The sequence below is a fragment of the Phocoena sinus genome, chromosome 9, assembly GCF_008692025.1.
Source record: "Phocoena sinus isolate mPhoSin1 chromosome 9, mPhoSin1.pri, whole genome shotgun sequence".
NCBI lineage: Eukaryota > Metazoa > Chordata > Mammalia > Artiodactyla > Phocoenidae > Phocoena > Phocoena sinus.
In genome coordinates this window covers 101,678,172-101,693,470 of record NC_045771.1, presented here as the reverse complement: position 1 = coordinate 101,693,470, position 15,299 = coordinate 101,678,172, and positions in this window count along the sequence as shown.

Sequence of the window (15,299 nt, the reverse complement as noted above, 5' to 3'; positions counted from 1 at the left end):
GCAGGGGCCTTAATAAAGCCTTGCCTGAATTTCTTGTCTAGCCTCTGGTCAATTTCTACATTCTGGGGAAGGTCAAGAACACTGGTCGGTATCAATCATACTATATTAAAAAGGAAATAAGAGCATATGATGAATATTTTTATAATAATTAATTTGACAAAATGTATGATAGAGGCAGTTTTTAGAAAATAAATGCAACCTATCAAACATGAAATAAAAATAAGTAAAGATACCGTACAAATATCAATTAAAGGAATCAATTTTATTATTGAAAGTTGTTATACAAGTAAAACTGTAGCCCAGTTTACCTGTCTTGTTAATGTTTCCAATAATATATAGAACAAATATCTTCAATCTGACCCTACCATTTACAAAAACTAGAGAGAGAACATTTCCTAAATCCTACATGAGATCACTATAATCTTGATGCCAAAACCTGAGAGAACATTTTTAGGAATGATACATTACAGCCAAAATCTCTTTCATAAAAATTTAGCAAACAGAATTTAGTAGTACATAAAAAAAAGATAAAAATAATGAGTAAGTTTTTCCAGGAAAAAAAAAGGTATGTTAACAATCAAAACCAATTCATGTAACTCACTGAATTGACAGAAAACATTTCTAGAAAAAATTTTAGAAATCATATTTGGAAAAAAGTCAATATAAAGCCTTTTTATAAAATGGTATATATTCATTTTTTTAAAAATACATCTTAGTGAAACATGAATTAAAAGAAAAGTAAACTGCTAATGAGTATATTAAAAACTCTAAGGTAAGTATCTTGGTGAAATATTATTGATGAAATATTGAAAGCTTATCACCAAGATCAGAAATGACACAAGGGAAATTATTGTCACCATATCAATACATCATTTTACTGATGGTCTTATTCAGTATGATTAGGTAAGGAAAAGAAATGAAAAGCATAAAGATAGGAATGGAAAAAATCAAACTGTCCTTATTTTCCAATAATATGTGTATATGTAGAAATTCCAAAAGAATCTATAAAATATTAAAATTATAATAGTGAATTTATTGAAATCCCTGTAAACAATGTCAATGTATTGAAATCCCTGTAAACAATGTCAATGTACAAGAATGGACAGTATTTCAATATTCCAGAATAAACAAATACAAAAAAAAATACCTAAACAAACCATGAGATATACTACAGATACTGTGACAGGGAAATACTATAATCACAGTTTGCAAGACAGTATCACAGATGCCAGTTCTTCCCAAATGATCATAGTGTTTAAGTAATCTGAGTCAGGATTCTTATAGAAATGTGTGTGCGTGTGTGTGTGTGTTTATGTGTGTGTGTGGCATTATAGTTATTCTAATGTACATGAAAACACAAAGGGTGAAAAGAGTCAATGCAATCTTGAAGACCTATTTTCACGTAAAAACCTGCATGCAAATGGTTATCTGAGCTTTATTCATAATTTGTCTAAATCTGCAGCAGTCAAAATATCTTTCAGTGCCTGAATAGATAAACTATGATACATCCCACTGTAGAATATTATTCAGTGGTGAAAAGGATTGAACAATCAAGCTGTGGGAACATTAGATACATGTTGATAAATGAAAGAACCTGGTGAGAAAAGAATACTTTTGTGTGATTCCAGATATACGACACTCAGGTAAATGAAAACTATAGAGACTGTTAAAAAAAGAGTGATTGTCGGGAGTTTGCAGAGGGATGAATATGTGAAGCCCAGGGGATTTTTAGGGCAATGAAACTACTCTGTATGATACTGTACTGGTGGATACAAGACATTATTCATTTATCAAAATCCATAGGACTGTACAGCAAAAAGTGCTAACCCTAATGTAGGCAAATTTTAAAAGCTGGGGGATCCCTGGGGAGGATACAGACTGTAACAAGAGAATCTAACTGTATGCAAAATGTGTGAAACAACCACACTGACAAAGATTGTGGAAAGGTACTGATCTATATATCTTTGGAAATTAGTGTAAGATGAAAGGCAAAAGGAATTGCACATACACACCATACTCTATTTGATGAAGTTGTTTCCCACAGAGGTACATGTTAACAACTCTGACATTGCTGTAGATGTCTGCAGGAATGCAACAATCAAGTAGTTGCATGGCAGGTTTCTCACTATTAGAGTGAGAATTTGTAGTAAGAGGAGGAAGCTACAGTGATCCATGTGATAATGAATTAGAGTGGAGACATCAGGATAAACTCATATTTAGGTTCATAAAGACAAAAATGGTTACATATAGAAATAGTTTACATATATATGTGATATGCACGGGTTAGTATACACATATATATATTTTGCTCTATCAGTTAGGAGGGTCTAAAATAAAAGACATTCTAGAGGCATCTAGAAAAATGTCTTGCACTGAGATATTGGTTTCTAACACCATTCTCCAACGAAAGGAACCACGGCTCTTTAGAAAAAGGGATGATTTTAGGATGGAGCCAATAAATACACAAGATGAGCCAGGGGCATATTAGTATAATAAATACCTATGACTCCACATTGATGGGGAAAAAGAGACAACACCCCCATGAAGAATAATAATTCCAAATAATACATGTCCTCAGGAAGGGGGTGACTTCCTTCCAAAGTGTACAGTGGGGAAGTCACTTTACTGTAAAGGAACCAGACACACAACTCCTCAGCCCAGTGATCAAGGCCAAGGTCAGTACTCCTCAATCATGTTGATAGAGCTACACTTGCAACAGTGTGATGAAAAAGGAGCTTTACTTCTCTGATCTTCCAACCACCAACCCATAACTCCAGTATTATTGGGAGAAAAACAGACAATTTCTAATAGTGGGCACCCCCCCAAAAAAAACCTGACCGGTCCTCAAAATTGTCAAGGTTGCAAAGCACAAGGAAAGTCTGAGAAACTACCACAGCCAAGAGGAGCCTCAAGACATGACAAATAAGCGTGACATTCTGGATGTATCCGCGAACACTCAAAGGACATTAGGTGAAAGTAAGGCCATCTAAATAAACTATGGACTTCAGTTAATAATGAGGTATCAATATTGGTCCATTAATCATAATGAACCTATCTTATGTAAGACATTTACAATAGAGGAAACTGGGTGCAGTGTAAACTCTTCCAAAAAATAAAAGTCTATTAAGAAAAGGAACCAAATCCCTTGAAGCTTTAATTCTTTTCATCTATTTCACATTATCTTAATATAACCTTGCTTTGCTTCCAGTAAGCTGTGAGAAAATTCCATTAGCAAGTTGATTGCCTTGATAGAAGCCCTAAATACATGATTTTTCCCCTTGATGCTAATCTGATATGCACCATTGGGTGCGATCAGGGGGCACTGGTGGTTTCCTAGGCAGTTTATTGAGTTATGCTTTCAGAGAGGGAGCAGAATGAGAATTCTTGTTACTGCAGAGAGGTGATTTTAAGAGAAAGTTTAAATTTTGTTTAATTTTACTGATATTGAACAAAGTTTAAAACTTTTGTTTTAAAGAGATATATTATGTATGAATATTAATCAGATAAATAATTCTTAGTATCTCTGTGAAGGACATTAATTGTATGGTTTGTGTCTTTTGTGTAGAACTCTCATAAGTGTCACAGAGGGCTAATGTAGTCAAGGTTCTCTATTTATTATGTATGTATATATGCATACATGTGTGTATCTCCTGTCTGCCTACCTACCTACCTATCTAGCCCTGCCCACACATCTATTTCTTTTTCTATCTACCTGTGACAATAATTGAATGCCATCTAGTGCAAGATTTAAGACATCAACAAAATACTTAATTGAAAACAAATAAACCCACTTTATTGGGTTGTTACTTGAAACACATACAAATATATTAAACAAAGTAAATAAAATAGAGTAAATAAAATGCTCCACGGCATGTGGGATCTTCCTGGACTGGGGCACGAACCCGTGTCTCTTGCATCGGCAGGCGGACTCTCATCCACTGCGCCACCAGGGAAGCCCAGGATGACAGTGTTATTAGTGATCTGGGAAACACTGCTCTTTCCTTTAGGAATATACTTTCCCTAAACTTTGGAATATGAAAAGGCTTGGAATCTAGTCTGAAGGAACGGTTTCAAGAAGTAAGAGACATAAGTGATCTAAATAGTTATTTTTAAATGAAAGGAGAGGGATGATCATTTCTGCAGAGAGAAGTAAATTATTTTGAAGTTTAAGGTTACTTCTGGTGATCCAATAGATAGCGATTTATGCCCAAAAATGATAAGGGAGAAAGTTGATGGAGACGCTAATCTGAGTAAAAGACGGGTGCCAGCAATACGACAGCAGAGCAGGCTGTGTCTCAGGTGAGTGAATTGACCATAGGGGTTCCATTTGCTGGAGAATGGTGGCGGCAGGTAATATGCAATTTAAAGTTTACTTTTCGATGTTGTAAATCCCTTCTAATGCCCTGAATTCTTCTGACAGGCCTATTATACAATGTCATTAATGCCAGCCTTTTATTAATTCTACCTTGGATAAATATACACATGTACGGTAATGAAGCTGAAGGGGTTGTGATGATTACCTGGGAGAGTGCAAAAGCCTGAAGCCACAGTCTGGACAAAGGTCAGATATGATAATACAGGCACTTAAGTGTTCTTTGGAAATCTCCTGAGACACACTGAAAGGAGCTGAGTTACTCAGCAGTCCAGCAGGATGTTGCTCAAACAGCTAAAAAAAATGGGAAACTCAGGTGAGGGTAAACTTTGACATTATTTCTAGCAAGAAACTACAAAAACAACAGCATTTCACTCTCTTCATGATGTTTACATTACAGTGTCTATGTTACAAGGTGAATTCTTAAATGATTTAAGCACATTAAGAATACAGTAGAGTTTTGGTTGAGAATGTAGTCTCTCTAAAGATTAATTGGGAGAGAATTTATTCATTCTCAATATTAATTCTTTCCACAAAAGAATAAGACAACCTCTTATTTTATTCCCTATTTATTTATGTCTCCCAATGGCATTTAGTAACATTTTCACATAGGTCTTGCACAGTAAACAGTTGTTCCTAATTTTTTGAAATATTTTAATATGATTATGAATTATATTCTTAATTTTTTAATCTGCTTTTCCACATAAGCTATGAAGGGTATAATTTTTAATGTTCATTTGGTCATTTTCCAACTTAATTTTCTTTTTTTTTTTCTAGCTCCAATGTGTTTCAGAAGATTTGCTTAAATCTTTAGTTACAAAATCATTCCTGTAGCAAATAATGATAATGGTGCTTACTCAGTTTTGATGAGTACATTTAATTACATTTTCCATACTCTATTGCAGTGGCTGAAATCCAAGAAAAAATGTTCTGTAGTAGTGATACAATGAATAACCTTGTCTTTTTAAAGAGTTTAATGGTGAAGCCTGTAGTGCTTCAGCATTTTTTATGCTTGCTATTGACAATATACCATACTAAGGAAGTAAAACTCTATTATTTCTTACATTGATTGTTTTATAATGAGAAGTTAAATTTTCCATGACTTTTTATTCATAAACTAAGAGTTTTAAGAATTATCCAGTTTTAAATGTATTAATTGTTTAATACTGTATGATTACTCTCACAGTCTTTTAATAAATGTTATCACCATTTATTATTGGCTTAGATATAGGGAATCCTTCATTATACTGCATGTATTTCATGATTAAGGACCATCATGTTTTTTTTGTGATTTTTTTCTTTCATCTGTGGCCATCAGGACTATGCTAGTCTCATAAAATGAATTGAGAAAAATTTTTATTTTTTGTGTCCACAAAATCCAAAAATCAACTAAAATTTATTATAGTGGAAATTATCTGGTCATGAAAAACTTTAACTCACATCACCATTTGACCAGTACTTTTCTGAGACAGTTTTATAACCTTTTATTTTTTATTTTTATCTTTTTTTTTGCTCTGTTCAATTGTTTCAACATCTTGAGATAAATTTAGGAGCCATTAGAAGCCATTAGTTTTTATGGAAACTTACTACAGAAAATAAAAACATAGCAAAATACAAGCTAAAATTTTGTAAGTCTCAACTACTGATTATTCCCATATATTCTTTTCTTTTTCCTTTTGGCCATGCTGTGCAGCTTGTGGGATCTTAGTTCCCTGACCAGGGATTGTACCCAGGCCCTTGGCAGTAAGCATGGAGTCCTAACCGCTGGACCACCAGGGAAGTCCCTCCCAGGTATTCTATGTTTTCCTTCATTCAATTGTTTGAAGTTTATCCATTTTATTTATTTATTTTAATAACCAGTCTTTGATCATTAATTGACACTAGATTTTCAGTTTTCTAATTTTTTTTTAAATTACTGTTATTTCTCTCAAAGTTTATCGTAGTTTCGATTTTCAAACCTTCTTAACTAACCCTGTAGACTCATTTGTTTTATTTTTTTAACTGTGAAAGCCACTTGTGTTATGTTTCCCTTTTATATATCTTAGGCTGAATATCATTTCTCACAATTCACTCTAATTTGTCCACTGAATATGAAGAGTTACATTTGTTTATGATTGTATTAAAAAAACTGCATTACTGTTATGCCAACAATTGTGTCTTGAAGACTCCAGTGTTTCTGTGTTTCTAAAGTTCCCCTATATACCACAATTTATATATAGAACATTCTGTTGTTTTCCTCCTTGAAACTATTGTGTTACCTGAAGCTACAGTCTTCTGAGTGGATGTAGAAAATGAGGTAGACTTTCTTTGAAAGCTACTCTGTGGGAGATAAATGTAATGCTTTCTGCTCCATTGCGAGGTCTAATTCTCTGATTGAAGGTTGGAAGATGGGCATGGGTAGAAGGTACAAGCTGTTTCTGCATCCAGTAAAGTTTCTTTTTTTCAGATATTTAGAGCTTTTTCCAAGCTCCTCTATCTGTAGCCAAATTGGGGTTGAAATTGACATGAGTGTAGTTCTGACATAAATGTTGGTTGATGCCTTTTTGTACACTAATGTGAAAGAAGGGGTGGAGAGAATAAGGATACATATGTTGAGACACTCATCTTTGATAAAAGTGGGTTATTTACTAAGCCGGATATAAGTTTTCTATTACTAAAAATATTCCTCAATGTTTTTACACTATGATGTAATGGCTACCGACATATCACACTTTTAAGCTTAATCTTCCTAATTACATTCTCCTCTCACTTTTTTTGAGACTAGATAGTCAACAAGACCAACTCACTTCGAAACGTTTGAGTTAAAGAAATTTTACTGGATGCAGAAACAGCTTGTACTGTCTACCCATGTCCATCTTCCAACCTTATATCAGAGAATTAAACTAGTCAACGAAACAACATATCAAACCCCGATTTGGAGAGTTTTTTGATTTCCATGGTGCATCGATTCCTACTGTGAGTAATTTCAAGCGACCAACATGATATACAGTAACACACTGTAGTACATTATTTCCACCATACAGGTTCAATAGACATACATAACCCCAACAGTCCAGATAATAGTAAAACATAACATAACTAGGCAGAAAATAGTTTGAATATGCATTACTTTGTTTTAAAATTATGTTTTTAAATTTAATTTTCGATAAGACTATGATTAAAACCAGCGCATAACTTGTCTAGGATAAATGTATGCTGATAAATTCTCCTTTAATTAAGAAAAAGCTCACAGCATTTTGCCTATATACAGAGAAAATAAAGTATAAGCATTATTGAGAAACAAATAACCAACACTATCATCACACAGGAAAGTCTCTTCCCAGCAAACACAAAATAACAAGCATGAAAAGCATTGGTACACAATGCTGAATAAACAAGTGAGAGTTGACAAAGGGAAGATATATAGGTATCATCCCTGTTGGCCAGGAGTATGTATGGGGATTATGGAGACTTTCAAATAACATTCCAGTATTTTGTAAGTCTTTTTCACCTCTTTGCTGTTTTTGGTTAGGTGTGATGTTATGATTATGCAAAACTGAACAATGATTTGTCAATTAAATGCAAATCAAATCTCAATAAACTAGCATGATTGCAATTTTACTTCAGAAGAATCATACAGATGAGATTCCTCCTATGGTTCATTAACTGAGTGACCTAAATTTCAAAGTGAGCAAGTTTTTCGATGTGGGGATTGATTTGTCACCATACTGATACACGAGTTAAGTACTTCTTATAATGTATATGTGCTGTCAACATATTCCTTGACATATATTTGAATATAACCAATGCAACAGCATCGTCTTTCCTAGGCAACCAGTTTCATTTTGAGAAAACTAAATTCAGGAGGGTAAGAAATCTTCGGAGGTTTGGTGCCACTCATCCTAGATGGTGAGTAAACCTGAACAATTAGTTTTAACTAACTGACCCAGAAAGGTCTCTACCAAATTAAAATTGTACTGAGGCATGTACATTTAAAAATTTTCCTATCTAAAGAGACATTGTTGCTAGTGGGTTTTTTTCCTATTAACTGGACTTGTTTCCTAATTGTCTCTTTAAAGCAGAATCATTCTCCTTCTCCATCACTAAATTTATCAATTAACCTTGATTGTCAATGAGAGTATTACTTCTGCCTTAGGGCCTTTTCCTTGATTAAAGATGTGTATTTTAGATCTATAATACAAATTGCATGGACTCCATGAACCTTATTGTCATGATAGCAAATTAAATGTTATTAGGAAGAATGTCTTTCCTACTGTATTCCTTCTTTAATATACCTTTTAATACCATATTTCTTATAAGAAATATCTGTCAAATATTTAAGTTAGATTATTAATTTATTCTTATAGCTATGGGGCAGAGTTTAAATTTATAAGCAAATGTCACAACTTCTAAAGGTCTGAATTCATCTAGTTTGTTGAGGTGTGACTTTGTATTGAAGATAGTATGCATATAATCCCTTGGAATAGGAATGACATTCTCTAGTTATCTTTAGTATAATAACTGAACAGGAACATTTGAATACTCATAAATGTATAAGACCTATTTTATAACTCCATAAATGTTTTATACAAGAGACCTTTACTATGTATTATCATTCATTTTCAAGTTGATATCATTAAATATCAAGATTAATCCAAATAAATATTCCTTTGAACTTGTTGTCAAGCACTAATAAAATTAAAATTATAAAATATGCATGAAATAACATGCAAAGGAAAAAACTACTTCCACACCATCCCTGTTCAGGAAAAAATTAAATACAAGTTGATTCATTCTTATTTTGAAATCACACCAGAAATAATAATTGTGCACCCTGAACTAACCCTATTTTTTATAACAACTATTTATAGAAACATATTCTTCAAAGAGTACTTAATATTCTTTTTAGGTCTCCTAATGATACAGAATCATTTAATGCAGATCCTTTCCTAAACTTAATATGATCACACTCTGTTATTAAATCATCTTAATGGCTCTGTTTTTGAGGCTAAGATCCTTTAATTTTTCCTGTACGTCAAACTGCCTCAACCACTGGGCTTTGGAACCACCCAGGGAAGGTCCTTGGTCTTATTTACCATCACTCTGTCTCTCATAACTCGCAGCATCCTCTCCACTAATAGTAAGCAATAAATGTTTGTATGAACTATTTCCAAATCAAACTTAGTACATTGCTTAGCCCCTATCATTTACTGAGCAAGGTGTTAAAGATAAACATGATTTCTTGCAACTCAGGGCATTTCAGATATGAAGAGAGCATGTTTATAAACAACGAAATAACAGGAATATACACAGGTCCCCGTGGAGCTCCAGGCGGGAAAACTTCAATCTGAGTGAGCTGAAAATGACTTTAAGATGAAGTAAGGTAGAGTTTGCAATAAAATCATAGGAGGGAATTCTAGGCAGAGGATTTATAATATTCAGTGACCTGGAGGTATAACATAGGCAGTAATTTCCTGAGAACCACAAGTGGTGTAGTATTCCTGGAGACCTAAATTAAGGGAGTTTATTTATATATAGATATGAGTGTGTCATGGAAACACTTAGCTTGTCAGTTGTTCTCATAGCAAGCACTTAATAATCCATCTGTGTTCCCACTGCTAGGAAATGCTACCTTTATTTTGCATCTTAATTTGTATCTATTTTTTTTCTATATTTTGGGCTTTGTGTTAAACTCAATTAAGTTATCTGTCTATTCTTACACTATTGTATGCATATAAATTCCTGTGGCTTTATAATTAATTTGTTGAGTGAAAAGGTGTGAAAGAGGTTTGGATTTGAAGAGAATGGGAAGATAGGGGATAACTTTTGCAGAGCATGAAAGGACTTTTTAGATAAGCTTATATAACATGATTGCCGGTAAGGACTGAGACTCCAGCTAAGACCAAATGCCATAAATCTAAAAATACATTGTCTTAAGTCATGCAGTGTTCTCTCTTAGCCTTAAGAATTGGAAGTGTATAAGCTTAAAAGGAAGATAGTCATATGTACCCGATGTGAAGGTTTTGAATTTTAGCAAGAAAGCAGCTGAATCATTGGCTCAAAGCTTCATTGGAGTGAAAATAAAGTCACAATTGGGATATTGTACTAGGTGAACAAAAGAAACATCTGAATTTACAATATAGAATATCTAGGTGTGTGAGAGTAGAAAAGACAAATTATGATTTTTAAGAGAACTAGATATTCCAGAATTAGTTTTCAGGGTCAAGGCAATTCCTAATGAGGAAAAGGTCAAACTTTCAGTCATGAAGGTCAGAGGTAAAGTAGATGGTATTTTTAGGTCATCTGAATTAAATAGGCCTAAGACATGAGGTTAGAATGTTACAAGTCCTTTCTTAAAAGGTGCTAAAGAATTCTACCATGGTGAGAAATTTTCCTCTGAAACATAAGAATTTTTTTTCCAGGAAATATGGTGATAGGTTGTACATCCAGAGTCAGAGAAATAGGTGAGGCAGGAATGGAGAGTCATGGGGATGAGAGGAAGTTTAATGGTTGCAGTTATTTCTGGAATGACCTAAGCTATTTAGAAAAAATAACCACTCTACTCCAGCCAACACCACAGAAAACCTGGGGCCAGAACCCCTCAAATGCCAACAAAAGCCACATGGGGAACTTAGAATTCCACCCTTATCAGCCCTAACAAGGAACCCCTAGCTCATGCTGGGTGGTGTCAGAGAAAGCTGAATGGGGACCAAGGAGCTTCATCTCCATTGTGCAGTGATTAGGCTTCTTCCACTTCCTGCCTGAGGGGGCCGGTGGAGAATCACGGCTTTCACTGTCATTAGACAGCAAAGAGCAACCCCACTCCCCAGTAGTACCAGAAGAAGGCATGCAGGAAACAGGAAGGAAACACGCCCACCTCTCAGTGGGTGACAAGGCCCTCCCCATTAGGTGTCAAAGGAGGCCAACTGGGAAACCCAGACTTCTACCCACACCTTCCAGTATCGAGGTGGTTTTCTGTCTCCATCTTGCCATCTCCTGCTAGAGCAGGGTCAGAGCAAGCCAGCTAAAACAAAAGGCTTCAATAAGATTTACAGGTTTACAATGTAACACTAAAATATGCAGGTCTCAACAGAAAATTACTTATCATACCAAGAACAGGATGACCTTAAATGGAATGAAAATTACAGTCAATAGAAGTCAATACCAAAAATGACAGAGCTATTATAATTACCTCATGAAGATTTCGAAGCAACTATCATAAACTCTAAAATAAAAATTATAAATATACTTTAAACCAATAGAAAAAAATAGAAAGCCACACTAACTATATAGAAAGTTTCAGCAAAGAAATAAAATACATAAAGAATAAAATAAAAATATTAGTGAAAATACAATAACTGTAATTGAACTTCAATGGATGGACTAAAGAGCAGAGTGAAAAGGACAGAAGAAAGAATCAGTGTCACAGCAATTTAAATTAACCAATCTAAACAACAGAGAAGAAATAGAAGGGTAGGATTATTACAAAAATTAACATTCATGTCATTGGAATCCTAGATATATACAAAGATATGACATATCCTGGGTCATTAAACAAGCCTCAACAAATGTAAAGGAACTGAAGTAATAGAGAGCATATTCTCTAATCACAGTTATGAAAATTAGAAATCAATAACAGAAAGATAAAAGGATAACCTCCAAATACTTGGAAACTAAACAACAAACTTCCAAATAATCCATGGGTCTGGTCTCAAGGTATATTAAAATATACACCATACTGAATGAAAATGAAAATACAACATATAAAAATTTATGACATAGTTAAAGCAGGTTGAGAGGAAAATTTCTAGCACTAAATGCATTAGAAAAGAAGGAAAGACTCATCGATAATTTAAGACCCTGCCTAAAACTCCAAGAAAAAGAGGAACAAAATAAACCAAAAACAAGGAGAAAAATGGAAAGAATAAAGTTAAAAGGAGAAATCAGTGAATATGAATACAGAAAAACGATGAAGAAAATTCAACAAACAGAGCTGTTTCTTTGAAAAGATCGATGAAATTGACAAATCTCTTGATAGACTGACAAAGAAGAAATCAAGAAGACACAAACTACAGAATTACAATATCTGAAACAAAAGAGTATTACTATTAGCCCTGCAAATATAAAGAGGATAATAATAAGGGAATACTTTAGACAGCTTTACACACATAACTTTTATAACTTCAATTAATTCCTCAAAAGCTACAAACTATCACAACCCACCCAATACAAAAAAGATAATTTGGATAAACTTACAAATATTAAGAAAGTTGAATTTATAATTAAAAAAAAATCTCTAAGATCAGTTCGTGTAACTGGAATATTTTCATAAACACTTAATTCTACACAATGTCTTCTACAAAGTAAAAGAGGAGAGAACACATGCAGACTAATTTTATGAAGCTAGTATTACCCAATACCAAAATAAAACCAAGACAGTTCAAAACAAGGAAACAAAAAGTTACAGACCAATATATTTCATGAAAATAGATGGAAAAATCCTTAACAAAATATTAGTGAATAGATATCAGGAACATATAAAAATCTTTCTGTATGCAAAATGATACAGTGGAGTTTACTCCAAAGATGCAAAATTCGTTCACATTTGAAAATCAAGTAAAGCAAATGCACCATATTAACAAACTATAGGAGAAAAATCAAATAATCATATTGATTGAGGTAAATACATTTTACAAAATTCAACATCCATTCATTAAACAATAACAACAACAAAGCAAAAACAAAAACACAACCCCCTCAAAGAATAGGAATAGAATGAAACCTATTGAACTTGATAAAGAGTATCTACTCTTTATGAAAAGTTAAATTCATCATGAAAAGTAAAATTCATTTCCCTTAAGATTAGGAAGGAAGCAAGAATGTCTCCTTTGCCACTCATATTCTGTACAGTGGTAAACACGTCAGCCAGTGCAATAAAGAAAGAAAAGGAAATAAAAGTCACACAGCAAAATAGGAAGAAATAAAATTGTCCATATTTACATATGGCATGATAGTCTACAGAGGAAACCCAAAGATCTACCAAAAAAAATCTCCTAGAACTAAAAAATGTGTAAAAGTCCATAAGATACATAGTGAACATATAAAAATCAATCCCTTTTTGATAAACTGTCAGTGAACACAATGACACAAAAATGTAAAATGTGATACCATCTAAAATTATAAGTAAAATACCTTAGTGTAAATCTAAGAAAACATGTACAGATGTTAGAATTGAAAACTACAATATTTATTTATTGAAATTCAACATAATAAGGATGTCTATTCACCCTAAGTGGATATTTAGGTTTAAAGAAATTCCTTTCAAAATCTCAGAAAGATGTTATGTACATACAGACAAGATTTTTCTAAAACTTATATAAAAAGACAAAGGAACAGTAGCTAAAATAATTTTTGAAAAATAATAAATGTAGAAGATTAAATCTACTGAATTTCAAGACTTAATATGTAACTATACAATCAAGCTTCTGTAGTAGTCACAAAGGGATAGACACTAGATTGATGGAAGAGACTAGAGAACTCAAAAGTAGAAACACACAAATACTCCCACATGATTTTTGACTAAAGTACAAAAGCATTTCAGTGGAGGGAGGATAGCCCTTCAACAATGGTGCTGGACCAATGAGGTATCCATTGGCAAATAATGAACCCTGTCCTGAACCTCACGCCTTATATGAAAACTAACTCAAAATGCATCACATACTTAAATCACAAACTTAATTCCTAAAACATTTGCAACAAAAAACTTTGGAGAAAACCTTTAGTATGTAGGGCTGGGTAAAGAATTCATAGATCTGACATCAGTGTGTATAGCAAAAAGGGAAAAGTTGACAAATTGGACGTCCTCAACTTTTAAAACTTTTGTTCTGCCAATACCCTGTTGAGAAGATGAATAGCTCTACACTGGGAGGAAATGTTTGCAAACCACCTATTTGACAAGAGGCTAGTGCTTAGAATATATGAAGAACTCCCAAAATTCAAGAGTGAAAATAAAATAAAATAACCAAAAGGGAAAAAATTCATGATGGGATATTTTGTTGAAGATCATCAAAGATGACAAATAATCACATGAAAAAATAGTCAAAAGAATTCATCATTAAGGAATACAAATTAAAAACCCAAAGAGATATTGCTATAAACTTATCAGGATGGCTAAAATAAAAAATAGTGGCAACACCAAATGCTGGCAATGATACAGAGAAGCTGGATGACTCACACATTGCTGGTTGGGATGTCAAATGGTACAGTCACCCTAGAAAACACTTTGGCAGTTTCTCACAAAACTAAACGTGTAGCAAACATGTCCCAGCAATTGCACTCCTGGGTAATTATCCCAGAGAAATGAAAGTTATATTCAAATAAAATCTGTACAGAAATGTGCATAGCAGCTTTTCTCATAATAGTAAAAACTGGAAACCATCCAAGTGTCCATCAACTGGTGAATGGTTAAACAGATTATGTTACATTCGTGTAATGAAATACATGAAATGAAATTTAATAAAAGTAATAAATTATTGATATATACAACAACCTCAATGAATCTCCAAGAAATCATGCTGCATGAAAAAAAAGCCAATCAAAATGTCTCAAACTGAATGATTATATTTGTATAGCATTCTTTTTTTTTTTTTTTTTGTGGTACGTGGTCCTCTCACTGTTGTGGCCTCTTCCGTTGTGAAGCACAGGCTCCGGACGCGCAGGCCCAGCAGCCATGGCTCATGGGCCCAGCCGCTCCACGGCACATGGGATCTTCCTGGACTGGGGCACGAACCCGTGTCCCCTGCATCAGCAGGCGGACTCCCAGCCACTGCGCCACCAGGGAAGCCCTGTATAGCATTCTTGAAATGTCAAAACTATAGAGAATATTAATGGTTACCAAGTGTCAGGTGTAGGATGGGAAAGTGAGGTGGGTATGAATCTAAAGGGGCAA